This window comes from Apteryx rowi, unplaced genomic scaffold, assembly GCF_003343035.1.
Source record: "Apteryx rowi isolate R43461 unplaced genomic scaffold, aptRow1 scaffold_394, whole genome shotgun sequence".
Taxonomy (NCBI): Eukaryota; Metazoa; Chordata; class Aves; order Apterygiformes; family Apterygidae; genus Apteryx; species Apteryx rowi.
The window spans coordinates 97,548-121,373 of NW_020450463.1; positions in this window are offsets into that span (position 1 = coordinate 97,548).

Consider the following 23,826-nt stretch of genomic DNA (forward strand, 5'->3'; position numbering starts at 1 on the left):
TGGCTTCTGATGTATCTATCCCATTATAAATTTCTTCTGGCCTTCCTTTTAATACTTTCATATATTTTGCCTCCACAGCACTCTGAGGCAAAGAGCTCACAGCTTGATTCGCCACAGTGTGAATAAATGCTTCCTTTGGCGATAGGTGCCAGGTGTAGGAATTAGGTGAGATGACTCCCAAAGAAGAGGTAGAATAGGAGATAATAGACACAGGCAGCCTGTTTGGGACATGCCAGAAAACAATAAAACAGTACTAACCAGTATGTAAAGCAACAGTCTCAGGAGATGCATATTGTAACCTATGTTGAATGTGCTGTAGCAAAGGGGCAGTTTAAGGAGGGAGCTGAAGGAGGAAAGTCAGTCAGCTCTAGGGTCAAAGATCAATTCTCCAGCCCTGGGGCAGGTAGAGCAGGGGAAAACACAGAGGTGCTGTGAGCGATGGAGACTGGCATGATGGTCCTGGGAAAGGTGAAAGTCCAGCTCTCCACATGGGACTGAGGTGGACAGAGACTCGGGTGCAGACAGACTGATCAGTCAGCACTCACCGTGTAGATGTCCTTGGGACCACATGAAGCCAGGCTTTCTTCTACATGGCAGAGGGCTGTGCTCCCTGTCTATGGAAATTCACGCTTAGAGCATTAAGTCCTTCCTTGAAACCAATTATTAACTTAATGTGGGCCCCTTTTCTACAATACAATGGCTTGGAAAATAGATTTTAACTTTGTCCCCTCCACCTTGTGCATTCTTCAAAAGCACTGAAGCCTTGGTATGGTTATTGATTCAACTCCTTAGCACTTGCTGGTTATACAAGGTTAGATGTGTAAGCAGACATTGGCAACTACCACAAAAGCTGGCAGACACCTAATAGCACTGTGTAGAGGCATGCATCTGACAGCCACTACGCACATGCCCTGATCTGGAGTACTGGTTCTCCTGGGGACTGCCACAAACCTACCCAGCCCCTTTGATTCTCAGTTTATGAATGTGAATGTGTTATGTCCATGTGAAGGGATACCTGATGGATGTATCATCAGTCCGCCCATCTCGGGGGAGACATGAAAGGTTTTCTTTCTCAGCTATCCCATGTGTCAAGCTAATTATGCTCTGTATTTGTGTGTATCAGCATAACAGGTAGGTCTGGTTTGCATGTATATGGCCCCTGCCACCCACCAATTCTTCACATCTTTACATCAACCATCATTGGATGAAAAAAAAACCATATGTCATTCTGGGAGCTTTTAGGTCCTTCTGGCTAAGGACCCTAACCATGAGGCACCTTATGGCCCCTGCGTTTTGGTTTTCTGGACACATAGCAGCCATCAACTACAGGCAATTTGCTGAGGTGCTAAGTCATTTTTACCATCTGACTTATGTATCACAAACATAYGGGCCTGTAAGTTTTTCTGCAAAGATGGCAATACAAGGATCAACTGTGATGTTATGGATCCTTCCAGCTCCTGCCCATTAATGGAAGACTTATAAGAAGCACTATCAGAGCTCATTTAATCTGCTAATTTTTAGGTAGAATTCCACACTGAAATGGTTGTTATTGGTGTTTTAAAATAGTGGCATTTTAATAGCCTATGTTTTAACAAATATCCTTTGTAGACTTACTCAGGCCAACTGAATAGTTGCTCCTAACCTAGCCAGACCACAAAAGAGAAAGCTTGGACCTGTCTCACACTAAGGACATGTATGCAGCAGGGAAAGTGCTCTGCTGTGCGTTGCTGATTCCTCCTGGGCTTCAGCAGCACAACAGCCACAGGGGAAATACGCAGTGATTCTGAGAACAGCAAGAGGCATGTCTTTTTGTGAGAAAGAATAAAAGAAGATCTTTTTTTTCCTTTTCTCAGGAATAATCACTCCAAAGAAATGTCTGGGAAAATCCTATTTAGAGATCCCGGTCAAGGCCCATTTGGGGAGTGATATTAGAGGAATATGTAAATGGATGCCCATGAAAATGATATGGTTTCTTGTCTGGGTGAAAAATTGAAGATGTAGCTTTTTTTCCTGATGCTAGATGAGTCTATCCAGTTTATAGTTTCACCAACCCTCTTTTCCACATGTTTTTTACTGCCTGGTGTTTTTCATCTCACATAATTGATAAAGCTTTTAGAGATCTGTTTTGTATTCTTGTGTTACTCCTGCTGTACTCAAAATTCTGCAGAGATTTTTAGGAAGCTTGTCCCTCTCCAGATATGGTTATATTGCATGAAATGGTCACTTCATATGATTTCCCTGCCTGGAGGGACTGTTACACCAGGATTCATCATCTCACTTTGATGAAATGATAGGAATTGCATCAGAACATCCTCTCATCCTGCTGTTACATCTTCCTGAGAAAATCCTTCATGAAACCTAGCTGGCACATGTATAACCCCCCTCGGGTCCATTTACACACAACTGTCAGTAAAACTGGTGCTTTCCTTTATGTGTGTTTTCTTCTTTATGGTAATATAATTCTTTTTTTTTTTTTTAGTAGAGGGTTATTGAAAATAAGCATTAACATATTGATTCCCAGTATATCCAAACTGAGTTTACAACACTGCTGTTATAGGTATCTTACGTGATCAACGCTGAAAGCTGGAGCATCCTCCAGAGCAGGTTTCTTTCTCCAGAAGCTATTCCATGGTACTTCAATAACTGCAGTGCTTGAAGTTGTGTCCTGTGCTCAGGATCGCCTCTAGGTGCGTACGCGCTCCTACGCACATGAGGCCATACCCTCTGAATGTCAGCATATCTGGGCCTGCACTTCATGCCAGCAGGTCTTTGCAATGCCAGACTTGAGAATAAAATGGGGACTGTCCCAGCTACCATAGCATCATCAGCCATAAGGCCATCAAAATATGGCTTTGGATTAAAGTTGAAAAAAAAAAAAGCTGGGTCTTGGAGATTATAGGCACAAGGCACATAGAAAAGTTACAATTACTGTAGGGCAACTGACTTTTTGTTTTTTTTCTTCAAGTGATAGTTCACATATAATTAATTTTACAGGACTAGCAACCAGTTATTGCTTACCTGAGTGTGGGAAGAAAGGTCCTACTTAAAGAATTAATATATAGCAACCTTACCAAATTTAACATATGGTCTAGACACTTTTATGAGTGAGAAATGGGACATAAATGCATCACTAAAGGTCCAGATTATAACCTTGTGGATTTCAGGTATTGATCTGTCATCAAAATAAGCAGAAGAGGCTTCCTGAACCCTGGAGGATTTTTTCTAATGAAACTATAAAAAGCAAGGTGCAACTAATGTGACAATGTTTGGACAGCTGCCTTAGGATCAGATAAAATTGTACCCTCGAATAGGTGCATCGTATCAGCTCCAAGGGAGGCCTGGTTTGCCTGGCTCTGAGGTAGGCACCTATATTTATACAATGGACATTTACATTTAGTCACTTGAATCCTGCCACAAGCCTTAAGGCAGCTAGCAAGCCGGGTGGGCAACCTCTGGATGTCCCTACAGGATGTTCTAGAAAAGAGAAATATGGTGTAAGAGCCAACCATTCAGTAGCAGTGAAAGGTTTTGGTGTCCGAGTGTCTACTGTCATGAAATGGAAGCAGCAGTGCTGTATTTTGGTGTTAGCTAGCCCCCGTCCCAAGAGCAGAGTCACTGGTGCCAAGGCTGTCTATGCCACATGGACCTTCCCAACACAGAGCAACATCTGATGCGGAAGGAGCTGTCAATGCTTGTTTGATTTTCTTGGCCAACCTGGAGGTGGAGATTTCTCCTGGAATACAGAGTGAAAGAAGTCTTGTACTGGAGAAAGTGGATCCCCTCTGGAGCGGTGGGGGTCCTTCCTTGCATTCCTATGGCTCAGAGAAGATGGTCTGCCTGCTAACCGTGACCAGGGAGCCCTGAGCAAGAAGTGAGCGACAAGGACTTTCAACCTGTAAATTTACTGGAACTGAAAACAGCTTTTCACAATAGCTGACACTCGTTCTTTCCCACATGCTGTTTCATGCAGGGAGCCTTTTCCACTGTGGCTGCACATGTCAGTTCACTTTTAGGTGCTTTGACAGAACTCCATACATTAAGTACTTCAAGCTAATAAAAAAAGAAAAAAGTTATTAAACTAAAGTGAAAGTTTCAGCTGCGACAAGTCCCCAAGGAAACACAAGTGGTGTCAGACTGAGACTCCCTGAAATGCCGGAAGCATTTCAAAGAAGAAGATTTATACTGGGGACTCGTCTGCTCACTCAGGTTGATGGAACATATCACAATGTGACTTACAGTGTGCTTTTTCTCAGGGCCTGTGATTTAGAGGAAGTCTGCCCTGGTCATAGGGCTTGTTCTGACAAGGCACTGCAATCAAGGATGAAAAATAGGCATGAGCAGATTGTGGGTGTTCACCAAGRTGTTACTGAGAGAGAAATCATCTTTATGTGCTCAGAGATGGTATCTAAATAAGACCYGAAAAAGTTCTGTGCTGGGATGACTTGGGGAAGTTGCAGAGATTCTGTGGCTTTCCTTGGCATACTTTTGTGCTATTGAAGAAATTATTTTCTAAGGCTGATTTTACAGCTTCACAGGAGGTTCCTAAAAGCTGAGTCACTGGTGAGAAAAATGCCTGATTACATTTTGTTTCTTAGCATATAATCTCAGTTTTATACATAAAATCACATTCAGCCAGGAAGTCGCATGCAGTCTTCCCTGGGCACTTGAGACCTCCAGGCAGCTTTGAGAGTGGGGTCAGATCCTTCTCCAGCAGTATATATCAAATAGCAGCTTTGGTCCATTTGCCAGCTGCCAAGGGTTTGCAACACTGCTCTTTGAAGCTAACAGGCCAGCCTGAGCAAAGTGATGGTCCCTTAGCTGTGGGAACAAGCCTTTGAAGAAGCATTGCAATACAGCAATGGATGGGGAGACAGAAATCTCAGCAGCGCCAATAACCTTGTAATGACTCTTGACTGATAAATGAAGGAGTGCAGTTTCCAGTGCTGGCAAGCAGCTCTGGCTCTGAATGAAGGGCTGGGAAACAGCCCCAGTCTGATCTCCTCACCATGCCTTTCAGAGGAACACTGTGCAGGTGCAAGCCTTCCCAGGCTACGTGACCATCTTGCTTCCGTGGCTATTAAAATAGATCTCCTCACTGGGTGTATAGTAATTACATCCAAGTCCACAATGGATTTTTTTGGAGCTGCCCTCAGACAGATGTATTATCCTAAATCCAATTAATTAGAATTCCTCTCCTGGAGACAGAATATCTCTTTTAATGACAAAGACACATATAACCATTATATAGTAGTTGATTCTTGGCCAGCTTGACAAAAATAGCTTAAAGAGGCTATCTTTACCACAGTCCTTGGTAGACAGAGCCAGAGTCAATGGTCTTGGCTTTGTGGTGATGTAACTCAAGTGCTTGCAGTAAGGTTGTGCCTGATCTAGGGCAGCTGGAGTGGTACCTGAGATATGGCTATATAAAGTCATGCCTCTCTGCTGACTGAAGAAGAACATTTCATGGAAATGCTTTCAGATTATGTCTCTGATATTCAATAAAACCAGACTCAGTAATACAGGTTCCATAACACCAAATGACATTACAAACCTGCTTGAAGCCTTGCTTTAGTTGATCATTCCTGTAAATACAGCAATCATTACTCAAATAGCCTTTTTATTTGACAAAAGCACTGTGCCTCCCGGGGGAATGTTCTTATTCCTAGATAGCATGTACAGTATCTCTCAATCCCCAGTTTAAAAGCTTTCTATTTTACGTATGTAAGCAAGTAATCACGGAACCTGTTATATCATGGTTTTAGCTGTCCAGACAGTGATAACAAGGAAAAGCCCAGAATCTTGTCATAGAGGTTATTTTAACTTTTTGTCAGATTAAACAAAACAGAATAACAAAACAGTGTATTGTATGTAGTGGATGTACCTTCTTGCTCGTGACCTCACTGGCAAAGTTTTTAGCCACAAGGCAAGGTTAATTCCTGCAGCATGCTTGATGATTCATCAGTCTCCAGATCCCAGCCTCTCTTTTTACTGGCTTTTGCCTCCAATTTAAATATTATTAACATCCAGCTGGTTATATTTAAAAGCAGTGTCATGGATGAATCCTAAATAAAGTGATTTCTGTCCACCTTTCATTTTCTTTACTGAGAAATTTTGCATCTGTGACATTTTGTCTCATTAGTTGTAGTATCATACCTTTTATTTTGCTGTGTCTCACACTTATTTGCTTACAGTATTCCAGCCACAGTAATGAAGGCTCTGACTGAATTTACATCTCTTTGTATTGGTATGGGAAGAGTAAGAAAGACAGCGAGACAATGTGATGTCACCCACTCATTTAAGTAAAATGGAGTCTGCATGCACAACGTGACATTACTTCAGCTATATTCAAGCATACAGAAGTGGCTTTTTCTTATGGGCCAAATAAGAACTTGGACAAAGTGAAAAACTCAGATTCTAGTTTTGACTACAGAAAAGAAAGAAGCAGGATTTCTACCTCAGCCTTCCGCAGGTGAARTCTTGCCATTGCTGGGCGATTGCTCCATTTAATGAGTGATGGGACACAAACGACTTCTTTCGCTGGTTTGCTTGAGAAAGGACAGGCCTGACAGAAGTATTAACTGCAGGGGAAGATTTATAGAGAAAGGTGTGTGCAACCTGCGTCCTCCCTGCCACATGCCCCAGGTGGCTGCGGGAATGCTTCACTCCCTTATTTACCAGTCTGGCATTTTTGTGACCTCCCTTCATGCATTGCATTGAGAATTTGGGTTTCCAGCCCAGGACGGGGACTCGGTGCCAGGACAAGAGGCTTRCCTCCTGGCACTGTGATGCCGCATGCTGCAGGTTCCCTTTGTGGTCTCACAGATCCCTCTGGTGGATCTCACTGGCCCCCTCTGTGGATCTCACTCTCTGATCTTTAAGGACCTGCCATGCTGGCTCACTCCCAGTGCCTGCTTCATCCAACCTCCCATCTCTGGAGGTTGCCAGCCTTAAACGCTTTAAAGCAATTCTGGTCTCTTCCTGCATTGCTCTTAACCCTCCACACAGGTGTAAGTACCTACCTCACTGTACATGAGCATAGCGGGAGCCAGATCCTTCCACACGCCACAGAGCAGAGAGTCACATCTAAGACCACGTTCCCAAACTGGATGCACATTGTTAGCATTATCTTTACTCATACCCAGGGTAATTTCTGTTCAAGATAAAGGTAGGAATTCTGGCTAGCTAGTAATTCACAGCATATACTCTTTTAGAGCAACTTTTTCTCAGAAGGTTTAACAGTACATTACAGGCATCTTCATGTCTTCAGCGTGCAATTGTCATGTTGCTATTATACACTCACTAGTATAAAGCTGCCTTTCTGTAAACATGTTTTCCTTAAAAATCCTCTGAGCCTGACCCATTAACCTGAAATACTATGTAGCTAAATCCTTTTAATATCCATTTTACATTTCCTTCTAGAAAATGTAGTATCTATTTTACAACAGGTACATTCTTTCCTTCCAGCTTGCAGAAACCAGCTTCTGTTACACCTTACCTGTCTTTCAGGCTCTGAATATTTTCTTGCTGCATTGCCACACATAAAGAAGTTGCAGTACTCTGTAGAAAATATGGAAAAAGATATTAATCTTTTATTAAACAAACGAATGCATTAAAATAGAAGTAGACTGTTCAAAAAAGCTTCATTAGCTAGGATTAGTCAGCATAAAACCTCACATAGTAGAATGCTGGTATAATTCTACTGGCTTTATAGCGGGTTTACCTTGGATAAAATAAGAATAACTGAGTAGAATTTTAAATGGATTCAGCAATCTCCTATCCAGCAACATTTGAGCTAGAATTAGTCAGTTTAACTAAGCCCTTCATTTCTTTCCATTCACTGCTCTATGGATAGCTGAATTACTGCCTTTTATCGCACCAGAAGAGGGACCATAAAATAACTGATAGGACTAATCAATCTTCTGTATAGCCTGTCAGAAGTAATCCACTATTGACAGAAATGGGAGGCTGAGTTTGCTTTAGAGACAGCCCTTTGGGAATACTGTTATGTGGTCTATTTTATGTCTGATCTACAGAGATCACCTAATAATTACAGTCTGATCTGAGGTCACTATAAGACACAGAGTTTAGATGACAGGCAAATAAGCCACATGCCTGCCCTTTTCTTGCCTTTTGGAGGGGCCGTGTTCCCTCTGAATCCGTACAGGAACTTTTCTCTTGCCACCACTTCTGCTCAGATTCTGCCTATAAGTCCACTCTGCAAATAATGATACAGTGAAATAAAAAAAGATTTTAAAATGACCTGATACAATGAGGTATCTTCCATGATTCAACATGCTGTGCACACACGTTCTTATGCTCCCCAAACACCTTTCAGCTGAAAGGTTTTAAGGACGGCTTTATAGATCCACTGAGATTAATGATGGGGAAAATAGCATTTTTTGACCATTTCCTTCTTTCTCTTCTGTGGTATATGTCACAGAAACACAGAAAACAGAGTGACTGGACCTGCCTGACCCCACCTCTGCCTTTTCCTAAGCATTAAAGCCTGGGATGGTCACACCAGGCTTTATTATTTATTATAATTATTAATTTAATTTAATAATATTGAAATTATATTTATTATTATTTATTATAATTATCAAGGTGACTTTTGTCATTAGCCTGTGAGATGCCTGAGGTTTCCCTGCTGCTCTGTTCAGCAGTGAGGAGGTCTCAGCTGGAATGTGTGGATCCATTCAGAATCATGAAAACAGTCTTCAAATACACATCAGATTGCTGTGAGGAAGAAGGGAATAGCCCCCATTTTTGTCCCATGATGGATAGGGTAAGAAGTAATGCTTTGAGAGTGCATCAAAGCAGGAACAGGTTGGAGAGCAGGAAACACTTTCTATGAAAGCAACAAATGACTGGTATAGACTTGAGGTTGTGGGTGTCTCCACCATTAGATGTCTTTAAGAAGTTACAGAAGCATATATGAAGAATGACCTTACCTGCCTGCTTTGAAAGCAAGATCCCTTCCAACCCTCCAATTTGCTTGTAAGGATCTGTCTCCTATCCCTTGTAATTTTGCCTAGTGGTAATTGTTTGGGCTAAAATCTCCCAGCCTGGGAAATCTCCCTGGGCTTGAGTTTTAGGGAAAGTTTCAGCCCAGGCAAAGACAAAGGCAAAGTTTCAGTTTCCATCACTTCTCTTTTCTGTGTTGCTTATTGACTTAGACTGGRAAGACTTGAGTTTTGGAAAACTGCAGTCTTTACTGCTATTGATCATCCAATCCTAAAGTGGAGCAGCTAATTAAAAAAAAAMCAAAAAACAGTCTGTTCATACGCAATAGCAATATTTACGTTTTGTGCTTATTAAGCAGAAAGACTCTGGGTTGAGGGAAACAACATGAGCCCCTAACAGCTCTTGAAACAAGCGATATTCGATCAAGTGTTGGAGAGGTTCCTTCTATTGCTACTTTTTGCTGGACATGGAAGTCACATAAGATGCCTTTAACGTTTCACTTGCAACTTCTTTTCCCTCTAAAATAAGTGAAAAAGTGACACAAGTGTTGCTCTCTCTCCAAGGATCGATATAGGACCTATCTCAGTTGATTATTTCTGCTACCTTTAAATGCCCTCCTTGCATTTGGAAACTGAGATGAAACATAAGCCTTTGACATCCATTTGATGTCAGTCTGACAGTGTCACTGGATCAGCTGTTCCTGTTGCTGTAGTGCAGTACAAAGTTCCCACACCTTCATCCAGCATCCAGCTTCTGGTTTGGTTTCATGGTAAACAGGCTCTACTTCAGCCGAACACTGTTTGAAGCACAATTTAATTCCACAGCTAGTTAGCTTTAATAATAGTAATTAGCAGATGGTAAAAGTGCACTTGATCTCTGAAGTCTCTGCATTGATTTTCCTGCTGACTACTCGAAGAACAGCAATGCCCTGAAATCCGGACAGGAGTAGAAGAAACTTCTGTATAAGAACAATTATCAAAATGAGGAAATGATATCACCATTAGAAGAAAAATAAACTGACATCTCTTTTTATCCAAAAGTGATTGATGAATAAACGCTTTGGTGATGGAAGGATGATGGTATTTTCACTTGGTCAAATATGGAGGTGAGATAAAGCCTCCTTTTTCAGTTATCTGAGATACATCATTGACTGACACGAGGCAATGCAGTCTGTGTGATGCAAAGAAGATACCTGCTGGGGCAATCATGCTGGGCCTGGGCTGTGATTTCAGCAGGATCACAACAGAGAAAAACAATTCTGAGGCATGAAAGGCCCAAATTTTTTTTTTAGACTGTCTTGCACAGAGCTTTCCCTTCCTTCAAACAAGGAAGACAGGTGTCAAGAGCAGGCAAAGAGAGAAGGGTGCCTGGAGCTGGAAGATGTCCCTCAGACAGCTGCCTGAAAGAGACTTCTGTGTGGGAGCTTGCACCAGGAAAAAACACCTTGTGTATGGGCCTTTGAAGCTTTGGAGGAGGCGTGCCATCACTTCTGAGATCTCCAAACTCATCCTGGGTCGCAGGTCCCAGTGGTTCTACCTATGCACATCTCTAATTCTCCTTGTTACTGCTGAAGAAGCATCCCTAGCTTTCAACACCAGGCAAGGCAGGGACAGCAGCATGACAGGTTTATTTCAGCAAAGCCGAAGGATAGGTAGGTGCACTTCAAGTGGGGGAAAAGATTGCAGAAGAGAAAGGCAGAATAAAGGAACCCAACCTCAGATTGTACCTGACACAAAACGTTCCTGCCTGGTTGTCACTGAGAAATCCCAGGTATGTCTCAGCTGCCAGGGGGAACAGAAAGAGCAGTGCAGGTATCACGACTCATCTCCCTTAATACTGCTGTTCAGTGTCAAATCCTAAAGCCAGCCTGGTGTCTTAGCCCTAACCAAACACATTCCCCGTCTCTCTCAGGGCAGCAGTGACTGAACTTTCTCTTGCTCCTTCTATCAGTGATGGACCTTCTTTCACAGCCTTATTTGAATTCCACTTGCTGGTTCTTCCCTGTAGTAGGGAGGTAGTCTCAGTGATTCATTGCTATATGCGGCCAACTGCTCTGACACCTTTCCCAGTCATGTCTTCTGGAGACAGACCTGGACGTATAAAACGTAAATGTAACAGGAGCTTCCTTGTCCTCCTAGGCCGTCCGTCAGCTCTAGTGTCTTCTTTGGCTGTGACATTCATTCTTCTTTAACAAATCACACATTGTAAGGTATATTCATTGTACGTACATTGTAGGCAACCCAAAGTCCTACTGAGCTTTATCTGTCCACAGAGACTGAGCTACATCACTAATGCAGCAGACGGAGGTGTCCAAACTATTCACTCCCACATCTGCCTGCATACATACAACAGCATGTTCACTGGTAAGTTGGTACTTATTTATTGTGCAGTGGGGTGTGTGGGAAGAAGCTGAAGGGGTTTTCATCGCTTTGGTCACTACCTGAGAGCAAAACATTTTCTGGGTTGTAAATAACTGTGAAGGGCCCTATTGCCAATATTTCTGAGTGCCTCATGCTCTTGAAAGAGTTTTAGCTTCTCCTCACCTCTGTGATACAGTGTCACTCCTCTGATTTTACAGATGGGAACTGTTAAGGATAAGTATTAAAAAGCCAAAGGCATCCTGGGCTGCATTAGGCAGACCTTTGCCAGCAGGTCGAGGGTGGTGATTCTTCCCCTCCGCTCAGCACTGGTGAGACACGTCTGGAGTGCCGGTTCCAGGGCTGGGCTCCCCAGTACAAGARACATGGACATACTGGAGCAAGTTCAGCAAAAGGCTATAAAGATGTTTAAGGGACTGGAGCATCTCATATGAGGAGAGGCTGAGAGAGGTGGGACTGTTCAGTCTGAGCAAGGGAAGGCTTGGGGAGATCTTATCAATGTGTATAAATACCTGGTGGGGGGAGTAAAGAAGATGCAGCCAGACTCTGCTCAGCAGTGCTCAGTGACAGACTGAGAAGCAATGGGCAGTAATTGAAATACAGGAAATTCAATTTAGACATAAGAAAGAAAACTTTTACTGTGAGGGTGGTCAAACACTGGAACAGGTTGCCCAGAGAGGTTGTGCATTTAGGTGAAATGCATATGATGGGTACTGAATTTCATATCTGGCCTACAAAGAAGTGGGTGCATTTGTAGCTAGGACAGGTTCTGGGATGGTCTCACACTGGGTGTTAATCTAGAGTAATGCTCACTTTTCAAAGCAAATGAACACCATTTTGCAGGCACTTAAGGGAGCTTGTTTGAGGTTGGAGAAAAAAATCAGGTTCTGAATGCCCTGGTCCCTGTAAGCCCTGTCACCCCGCTATCAGTTGCACAGCATGAGCGTATGCTACACTCATGAGAGTGCCACGCACACTAACCCTCTGTTCAATAACAATCTCTTTCTTCATGCAGGACATGTGCTGGTTGTATCAGCATGTTGTGGTAACTATAAAAGTAAGATCTTTATTTTAAGGTTTCTAGGGGGTGTCTTAATTTAATTGCAGCAGGAGTAGGCGAGCTCAGCCTCTCAGCTGAGTGGCAGAGCACAGCTGTTCAATCATTCTTATCTAATTAACTTACACTGTGATTAATTGATCCAAATTGGTTGCACATAGTCCCTCACTAGTCCACCTTCTTTCTTCTCCTGCCTGTTGTGCCAATAGCAAAGAGTCAAACTCAGCGTTGCTGCATCCCCATTAAATTCACTAAATTGGTCTAAAGTGAAAGTGGGAACAAAATGGGGCTCAGTATGGTATGTTTCTGGGTTGGTGGGGGAAGACTGGGACTCTCAGGAGGCTGTAGTAAGTAAAATACAACAAAATTGAAAAGTCCAGCAGTGTCTGTTACCTGCTGGGGACGTTTCCCCCAGCGATCCCATTTAAYGAGAACTGTTTCCTTATTTTACAAGATCCCCCAAACACCATGAGCAGCACAAGGACTATTTGCTTCTGCTTCCCCATAAGAAGAAATACTTTGAAAAAGACAACGCGAAGCCAGAGCCATGTACCTGCTCTGTGACAACAGCTCCGGTATCCCACAGGGAGCAGTGTGTCACTGCAAATCATTAACTCAGTGTTCAGTGCAAAAGCTATTGCAAAGGGGAATGACTGTGTGCAACCCTGCACTATTTTTTCTTAATAAAGTGTGGGAATCCAGTCTCCTGCATTAATTACCTAAGCCCTAAGTGAAGGGGAATGATACGGACATTTGGAAAAAGCCCATAGTGGTGAAGGAGAAAAAACAACCCTCAGATTAAATTTGAGATCCAGGCATGCTGAGCACCCATTCAGGAGATGAACATATGGTGATTTTTCAGCAATGCAGAAAAAAAAAAAAAGTTGTTCATTTTTCAGAAAAACAATGGTCCTTGGAGAGGTTTGCAGCTGCAGTAGCTAGACTGCAAAGATTTGTTATTTCAAAATATTAATTTGCAGACACTTCAAAGGACAAGTAACTTTCAATTGTAACTGTATATTTTGAAAATAGTGAAGTGATTCCCAAAGCCAGCACAATATAGCTAGTATAAGCATGGTCTGGTTCGAAACTCCTATTGCTTCACTGGACTTTTGGTGGACTTGGCACAGAAGGGGCCTTATTATTTCTGCTGATGGACCAGATATGAGTTTTCTGAGCTGGAAGAGGCTATGGTGCTACACTTGGTAGCACTGTAGAAATCTTTAACACAGATGATGTAGGAAAATCAAGCTACATTCAATGTGCAGACCACTCAGTGCAGTGAGGAGATGCTTAGGAGCTCCTGAGGATGATATTCAGGGAGTCTACTAAAAACATATTAGCAGCAGGGTAGTCTAAAACCACTGAGGTTACCTATCTYTAATTTGGGCAATACAGCACATGCCCTTTTTCACAGCCCCTTCTGCTCTCCACTGAAGCTGAGATTTGGCAGCTCTTCAGTAGCAGTGATCTGACTTGTTCAGTGCTCTCCCAAAAGTATTCAACGGAGGGGAAGAGGATAGGATGTTAACTCTACCCACACGTCAGAGATTTAAGTGCATTCCTTTCCATCTTTCATCTTTACTTCAGTACATCTCCCCCCCAAAGTGACATAGCGTATCACTTTTGATTAGGAAACAGGAGAGTTGCTCTTATTCCCTTGTCAAAAAGAAAAATTTGCTCCATTGTCTCCCCCCAAAATCTGCTATGCCTTTTTCCTTAAAGGAAAATGAAAAGCAAACTTGCAGCTTGGAAGGATCAGCATAGTTATGTGAAAGCTCTCAGAAGTCTTCAGGTTTTACAGATCATTTAAAAGTGCCGCAGGTTTTACAACTCTTTCTTTCTTCCAGACAGCATGTTCACCAAGCTCCCACCTCCAACACCTTTCACCGGTACAGCTAGAAAAGGGTGGAAGTCAAATGAAAGCGTCTGAGTTGCTAAAGGTGGTAAATTTATTTGAGCAGGTTATGGTTTCTTTTTCCCCAAGAGACAGCCTTTTATAAGTCAGCCGCGGGAGGGCTTGGGTACCCCCTGCTGCAGCTACTACCGTTTTTTCAAAGTTGCCTTTGTGCTCAGCTACAAATCATATCTGAGTGCCCAATTTCACAGCATTCAGCCTCTCTTCAGGATGCTGCAAAGTTGCCCAAATTTTCTTTTTTTTTTTTAAGAAGCAGGCTGTGAGGAGAAGATTAAACCCTATTTAACAGCACCATTCTTACAACTTTGAAAAAAGGAAAAAGAAAATAAAAAAGAAACTTCTGTAGACTAAAAGAGGCTTTGTCCTTGCTATTCTATAGAAAGATAATTCAAATGGGACTCAGCATATCTTTGCTTCCTCTTGAAAGTCAGATGTGTCCGTCTATGCTTCCTCTCCTCTCCTGGTGGCTTGGGAAGAGGAGCATTCGCTGTGCTTGGCAGCTCTCACACCTCCTCAGAGTGCTCTGTGCTATCTGAGACTCGTTTAAATACTATAAAAATAGGTTTATCCCAGGCTTATTTTCATTTGAGACTTAGGGAAAAGGCAGGTATTTGCCTCTGAATGAGTCCATTACCATACAAACAAGTAGGGGGCTGTTTTTATTTCTGGGAGACAGCGTATCTTAATGGCAGCCTGCCAAGAGTTTGAATTAATTTTCTCAGAAAGCTTCCTATTCGTCTGTTTGTTAGAGAAGGCATCAGTAGCAACTTCATGTTGAACCAGTTCTAAAATCTGAATTCCACCCTGTCTAGTCTAGATTACAGAGAATGGGTAGAATAAATGGGAATTCTGAGAAGAGGGAGCGAAGTGAGCATCTTCTGCGTAGCTGGAAAGCACCAGGTCCTAGCTCTGGTGGCTCTTTTGGATGCTAAACTGCTGGTTGCAGCTTGCAATTGGTTCCCTGGCAGCCATCATTTGGTTATTTTGAAGCTGTAAGAAATGCAAGGGTCAGTGTTAACACAAGGGAAAGCTACAGGACTTTAGTTGTAGGATGGGTAGTTGAGTGTCTTTCAGACTGTCTTTGAGTGAGTCTCTCAACCAGTAAATGATTTATTTTCCCCTGCTGTAAATGCTAGGAGTAAATTGCACTGACTTTCTCCCTGCTCTTTCTTGTTCTCAGTGCAACATTTTGCTGAATTGCAGACTACAGTTGTCTTTGTGTGAGCATCAGAAATCACTGGGTAAAAAAAAGCCTCAGTACAACCGCAGGCAGTCCCCCAGAACAGAGATGTCAGTCACAGTTTCAAGTCCACTTCAAAGGGCACACATCAAACAGGCACTTAATGAGGACATGTAGAGCCCATGGTGAACGCAGTGAGTAATGTGAGCAGGAAGGACATGAAACGCCCTCCACACACAGCCGTTCCTCCTGTTCCCGGGAACAACCCATTTCTATGTACCCATTAGACAATGTCTCTCCTCTAAAAATCTGTTCCACCATCAAATTTCTTCTTCCCCCCACCCAAATCAGTTCCCAGGAAATGAATTTCCACACAGTAAGGACGCTCCCTCTGTCCTCCCTGAAATTAYTCCCCATCCAAAAACCCTATGTCTATCTCCTGCCCCCACCTTGGGCAGGCAGCTCTCCTGAAAAGCCCCAGCTTTGTAGAAGCCTTTTTGTCACTGTTGCACAGCGAAACAAGGATGGGGAAGGATCTAGAAAGCCAAATCCTCTCAAGGAAATGGTGGGCAAGGGATATATATCTCTCTGCTTGCGGTTTGCCCTGCTTTCTGCCTCCACTCAGCTTTTAGGAGGCAGGCAAGCCCGGCAAAGAGAATCTGAGACTGAGAAGAAAGGGGACAAGTTCCTCCTGCTCCGATTACTTGTTGTCCTAGCAAGGTTACCCATGCCCAGCCTCACAAATTGCAGCCCCTAAAGAGTTTTGGAGATATGAGCTTGGTCCTACAGAACTGATGTATTTTTAATCTGGTCCCACCAAGGTTAAAACAGCCACTTCCGCTTCCAGTAGCCACATGGGGCAAATACTGCACAAAGCACTGAACTGGGCAACACAACACATCCTACTTGCTAAATCCTCTTCACCCTGCTCCACAGAGGTGGCAGAAAGTAGCCATGTTCCAGGTTTTCTAAAGTATTTTGCTTTCTCTTCCCTTAGGAAATATCTAYGTCACAACCTTTCTCTCCTTCCTATTAATAACTTTCCACTTGAGAGATACCAACCACCTTTCCTTCGGAGATGGTCTAACTGATATGTAGCTAATCAAGCTATGACAAATTTCTCTGCTTGTATTCATCTTTGAATCCGCTGCTTTTATTGCAGATCTGAAGAAACTTTTATGTGCCCAAAAATGGGCTGATTGGTCTAATAAAAGATGGTGTTTTTACTTACATAGACTGTCTTGCATTAATCATTTGAATATTTTTTATTTTTAAAATAAATGTTTGCATGGGGATTTGCTTTAGGAAGCCAGAATGTCTGAGCTTGGTGCTGCAGTTTATCTGCAGTATATGGAGTGACACAGTTCATTACCACCCTCCTCATTAGCCTGGGTGGATTTACAGGCTCCTGCAGTGTGGTAGCTACACTTTAATAACAGTTTTTCTTCTAAAGGATTTACTCAAAAAGTATGACTGCCTATAACTGTGAATTACTTATTCTACAAACAGGAAATGGAGAAAAAGGAATAGATGTTAATGCTCTGGGTAGGTGACTTAAGTTTTGTCCTTTAATGGAACCAGTCACTTCATGCTTTATAAACTGAGTCATAGTAAGTCACTATATAAACTTTCTGGGAGTGATGATGAGATAAGGCACTTCTAGCATGAGGCTGCTCCATTTCATTCAACAAGTGATCAGTGAAAGCACAGCACACGTTATGGACAAAAACTGACATTCCATTAAAAATGTAATAAAAATGATAGATGTGGCTGAAAAGCACAAATGACAGGTAGAATCTTCTCCATCTCATTCATTTGGTCTTATTGTTTATTTTTATTCATTTCTGAACTGAAATGCTACTCTTTTGCAACTGCTGAGACATGATTTATTTAGAATTTACATAGACTGCTTTTCAACTTTTGCAATAAAAGTAAAAGATCAGTAAATTGGATGAAGCAAGTTTGTCTATTGGCCTAGTTTTGCTCCACTGAACACTCTGGCTGTTAACTCAGCACTACCCCATACCCATGATGGTTTGATTCTTAGGTCTATTGAAATAGCTTGTTCTGGGTCTCTGCTGCAAACCGCTCTGAACTCAGTGGATCCCTCTCCACCATCACTCAGAAAGGCTGTCACGGGTGCTCCTCTTATCTGGTGCTGAGATGCTTTTGACTAAGAGGGTTCAATTCTGCAGTCACTGACCACTAAAAAGGCTTCCTGGGATCACGGGTCCTATCTCAATATGGCCCTTTAGGTGTTATGGCAGCAATGGCTCATATATAGGCTTGGAGCAGCATCTGCACATGCAGAAAACACAAATCCACCGGTGAAGATGGCAAGGTGTCCCCCCACCAGGGCACTAAAATGGGGATGGTGGGGTGAGTGCGAGCGACTGTCTCATTTCCTCCTTTGCCCCACAACACCTGCTCCACTGTAACAGTACTAGAGGGGCGTCCCGTGCAGACCCTGCCTYGGCATCCTGCCAGGGACACCCTTGCATGCTACCCGCTCCCCGAGAGCTGCACCCTGCGATTCTGGGGTGAGCCAAGTCGGTCCCCAGGGCTGCGATCTAACTGCAGTAGGCTTCAAGTTTGGAGAGGCCTTTTCTTTCAGTCTTCMTCTTGAGTCCTACAATACAAAATACAAATCCTGAACCCACTAGAAGCTTTTTTATAATGGTGCATTTGATCACAGCAGCTTCTTTTTACTGTGTTTTTAGTTTCCTCCAACCTATAAACTATCATAAACACATATTTTCGATGAGAGGCAAGAGAGGCTTTTCCTAAGCCTTCAGCAGGGAAGTTACTTGCTCTCAATCTGTTGACCTACTGAAGTCAGTCAGTCTCAGGCTCTACATACATCAGGTGCAAAAACTCCCACTGTTTTAAGTGACAGCAGAATTAGTTCCCCATGTAATGCTTTGCTAAACCAGTTTTGTTAAACCAGCATCTGAAAGCTTGCAGAGAGTCATTTCACATTAATGCTTAAGCTGTGCCCAGGATGATTGACCACATAAACCATATTGCTTATTCTGTAATTAGTTTAGCATGCATGATCTGGCATACCAATGTTTCAAGAGCTCTGCTCCGACTTTGAGTTTCACAAGGAAAGCTTTAGAAGGTGCAAGTGGGGCTTGCTATGGCTGTGTGCAGCTCAGCAGGTGACTCACAACTTTACACCAGCCAGTCAGAGCCCCAYTCAGTTTGCTTACCTTTCAATTAGATGCGTGGTAATACCTTGCATGTAAACCCACCTCTCAAGAACAGTTGTGTAAAAGATCTTAAGGCCCTTGGATGRAAGGCATTTTGATGGATTAAAAAAAGAGATCATAGTGATGCATGCTTATAYGTCAAGAGCTTGGTTAAAACTCTGAGTTAATGTAATTATAAGTAATGCAATCAAAGAGCTATCACRTCCAAAGTACTCCCAAGCTGTCCCAGTTTAAAATAACATTTTTCATTGACAAAATTGCCTTGCCTCCTCAAAAGCACTGGCAAAAAATACTGCCTGGATTTCTGAGACCAAGATCATGATTCATTTAACACAAATACAAGAGAAACTGCCATTGGTTTTGAATTGCCCAAAGCCTGTGAGAAACTTGCACAGAACAAAGAACAGCAAAAAGTGCTGGAATGTCATCAGGGCCACAGAGCTGGGATTAGACCGAGTCACCTGGGGGTGGGCTGGTGCTGTTAAATGCTGATCCCAATCAGTGCTGAAGTGCTTCTGCAGCATCCAAGTCAGCCCTCTAGCACACATCCCACAAGGCACCTAATCCAGCTGCTAAATCTGCTCCTGYCAGACTCAAGCTGCTCTGAAACCTGCAGCTAGCAGGGTCAGCTGTGAAATTTGGAGCTGGTTCCTGATCTAAGTTGCTTCTGTGGGTTAGGGATGCTCAGGAATTTGGTTCAAGTTCTGGCTTCAGTTTGTGCTTTCAACTCTTCTTGCAAAATACCCTTTTTGTAGCTCATTTTCACATATTTCCAAGCAGGGTGCATGTCTGCCAATCTAAATGACTGTAGAGATGTGATASACCTGCTTTTATCCTTCCATTTGCAGCCAATTACCAAGGCAAAGATAAAAATACAGGTTCAGTAAAGAGCATGCTCTGAGTGCTTTGTGCCACACAAAGCAACTATGAGCCCAGATAAACCAGGTGTGCATCTACTTCTCATTGYTGATGGAACATGAGCTTGCTGGATCAGCTTTTAAAATGAAACAGGCACTAAGAAGCCATTAGGCTACTTTCTTTCAAAGAGGATGAAATGACTTGTCCTTGCAGTACAGCGGCTGGGGGGCATCAGGTAATAGAAACAGGGTTTTTGGCAGATCAATTGACAGTGATGAATGYCTAATTTTAGCAGTGAGTGAAAGCTGGTTTAGAAACCGTGTTGTCCTGTGAGCAGGACTCCAGGGAAGGCCTTGTGCCCTCAAAGCGTGCAAGCAAGTAGTCTGAAAGCTGGAAGTGACCCAAGATAATTAACTGATAGGGTGAAAGCAAGTGTTACTGTTTGTATTGCATGATCTGTTCATCCTTAAACTCTGTCAGATGGGATCACTTAGCAAAGACGGGATCAGCAAGGCATGTTTAATATCGCAACTCTTCCAAGAGCAGACCCAAAGTATGAATCAGTATTTCTCTTCCCACGTGTCCATCCCCCAATCTGTCTGGGAGGGCTTCAGGCTGCTCTCCAGATGAGACGGAAGGAACTTCCTCACGGTGAGAGTAAAACAAATCACAGTAAATTCAGAATCAAACCCTTCACTCTTTGTGAAGCTATTGAAATGAAAACAATGGCAGCAGTTACTCTTTAGTTTTGTCTGCAGCAGGATAATTCTCTCACAATGAATAAATTAGCATATCTGAATACTAACCAAGTAGAACAACCTTTCAGGCAGATGTTAGACCTTTTTTATTCTGTTCCTAATAAATGTTTTTACTCTGGCAAAAGTATTTGAGTGTCTGAGGTCTGATACACCTCCAGATGCCATTCAGCACCCCAGTGATTACTGTTTTGCAGGTGCAACTTACCTTTTGGTCCAATGGAAAAAGCCCCTCAGAAACTGGGAAATAATTAGTCCAGTGTAGTCAGAAAAGGCTTTGGCAATGAGGTTTTCAACAGTGCAAGATCTCACAATCTGGAGTGGAAAGCTGGGGTGGAAAGCTGGAGTTGACATCTCACAGTCTGATCTGTTATAGCAATCCCATGTTTTAGTTAGTCTGCACTTTCCTTTTCCAAAATCCACCTGATTTCTCAAACCAATGAATGGAAATGGAAGAACTAAAACAAATCCATAAAATTTCAGTCTCAGAATCAGAAGTAATTTGGAGAAAAGTAAAGTTCTGGAAAATAAAGAAGATATGGGACTTGAGGAAATTTAGGTGTTCTACAATCACCAGAACTTAAGAGGGCTGAAATAGAATTTGGACCACATTTCTTGGCARACATAGGTATTTCCAAATTTGATGGGTCATATTCCTTTTTAACTGTCTACACAATCTTTGTTCTTGCAAACCAAAGGCCCCAACCAAAGCCCATGGAGTCAGTAGAAAGCTTTCAGCCTTTCTGTCTTTCCTCTCCATCACATATGCGATAGCAACAGAAAAAAAAGTTTACAAAGAATCCCGGCCTCACTTTTCAGAGCAGGAACATTTTAGGCATGTCCAAAGCTCAAACAACTGCAGGATCTAATAAATTCCTATTTCTTGAGCCCATGTGTTGATTCTGCCCTCCAAAGGTTTATCCTGGTGGGCAGCACGCATCATCCATGAGAGATGCTGGCTACCCAGCATCATATAGACTACCCTGGAAAAGGAAAATATTCAGTCGAGGATCTACCACGCTCCTGGGAGGGCAATCACAGTGCCTGGCTTTTGAATCCTGAACTCCATATTCTCATGTTTAAAGTATCCAGTCCATAAGTGCTCCTCACAGACTGCATTAGCTACTCCAGCTCGTTGTGCTGTGGTGCTAGCTGTTGTGTCTGAGTGGGAAGAATTGACCCTGTTATGTTAAAGTCAGCGCAGGCTCCCAGAGCAGTGAGCRGACCCTCCTTGTGGTCACAGATGCTGAAGGAGCATCTGCATGGGCTGCACCCTTTGCTGAATCAGTAACAACCAAGCCTGGGACATGCAAAGTCACCCCAAATAAATATATCTAGGGAAGGAAATGTGTGATTTTAGCAGAATAAGATGAATCCCATTAATCATCTGATTAATGGTTTTAATCGTTTGTTTAATATATTGACTTTATTGTATGATATTTATTCCTGTGGTGTTTAAAGGTTCTGAAATAGCCTTTGAAACTGCTATAGGGTAGCACTTTCAGACAAGCTGTGAACACTCATCTGCATTTATGGTACTGGAGAACTGTTGCTTTAAGGTATTCACATGCCAAAAGTCAAGAAAATTATGATGGTGTCATTGGCTTTTGAAAAGTGCTTTCTTTAGTGTTTCAATGAGATCTTATTTCAATGGCTAATTRAAAGTTTATCAGATGCATTGAACGCAGCTGAATTTCCTTTGCCATACAGTAATATCGAAAAGCAAATGCTTCATCAGTGTATTAGAATCGTGTACTTGTTTCTAGAGGATTAACCATTGCTTATCTGTCAAGAAAAAAAATACCATCACCAATAATTAAGTAAATAAATAAATATATCCTTATCTGTTATGATATACAGGCAGTCTTTGAGTCCCTCTGGCTTTTGGCACTTTTTCTAATGTTTTCCTGAAATCTGGCATGTAATCTGCAGTGTACAACTCCCAGGTTTGGACCAGTRTGCACTGGGCACAAAAAATCTGTCCGGATTTCATTGTGTCGGAGAGCACACCTGTCCTTTAGCACAGCAGGGACATGCAGGTGCAATTGCTGCTCCATGGATGCGAGGGGCTTTGATGAATGGTGAAGGCTGGAAAGACACAGGGTCCGAGGAGGTATTTAGACTGTCTGTAGCCACTTAGGCTGCAGGTAGCAGAAGTGACTGAAGGAATCCAATCTGAGGTGTGATACCCTAGAGTGATAGACTGCTCAGATTTGAGGCACTAGAGCACACAGATACCCTTCAGGATAAGAGGGATGTGGCACTACTGGAGCAAGTCCAGCGAAGGGCTACAAAGATGATTAGGGGACTGGAGCATCTCTCTTATGAGGAAAGACTGAGAGAGCTGGGCCTGTTTAGCTTGGAGAAGAGAAGACTGAGAGGGGATCTTACTAATGTGTACAAGTATCTGAAGGGAGGGTGTYRAGAGGATGGGACCAGACTCTTTTCAGTAGTGCCGAGCGACAGGACGCGAGGCAACGGGCACAAACTGAAACACAGACACTTCCATCTGAACAKGAGGAAAAACTTYTTCACTGTGAGGGTGACAGAGCACTGGCACAGGTTGCCCAGAGAGGTGGTGGAGTCTCCTTCTCTGGAGATATTCAAAACCCGCCTGGACGCGATCCTGTGCAACGTGCTCTAGGTGCCCCTGCTTGAGCAGGGGGGTTGGACTAGATGATCTCCAGAGGTCCCTTCCAACCTCAACCATTCTGTGATTCTGTGATTCTGTGAATTTAGTATTCAGTACAGCATTAATGCAGTTTAGCTATGAAAAGCTAACCTCAGAAAGGTAACCCCACCAAAATGAATCCAGTAATCTATCCACAATTTCTACCAAATACATTGTTATCTTCATTTTAAAAATGGTTGCAAGAAGTTAAAGAAAATAAAAAGACTAGACTTTCAAAAAAACACTAAGCATTTCCGTATACACTGAGAACTGGAAGATACATTTCCAAAAGTTGACCTTTCACTTTTTTCACAATTTGTTCCCTAGTTAGGTGCCTATATGGGAACTTTTTCAGATTTAATCAGTTCTTGATGCTTTTCATGCTTCACATGAAAACCTGACTTGCTGTGCCTTGTTAAAAGCCAAAGAGGGAATCCATGGCAGAACCAGGAAATGGTGTCAGATCTCCCCATTTAGGGTGCTTTCCTGCACAGAGAAACAGAGGGACGTACCATTGCCAAGGGAGTCTGTGCCGCGTCCAAGAGTCCACATGACAAAGAGAGGAAAACAGGTCTCCAGAGCAGATTGCTCGAGAGAGTGATAAGCTGTAGACGTGAGTGTAGCCCCTCTGGACAGCAGGTGCACCAGCCAGGTCCAGAGCTCTGCTGGGACACGAGCTCGTGGCATGAAACGTAGACTAGCTTCACAAACTACAGAAGCTGAAGAGGGCCCAGTGAGCTTTCCAGAAATGACTTTGCAGATGAAGGTGAGCGTGTCCTAGCCGACCCAGCATGAACCTGGGCCTGAAACCTCATCCTCCAGCACAGCCACAG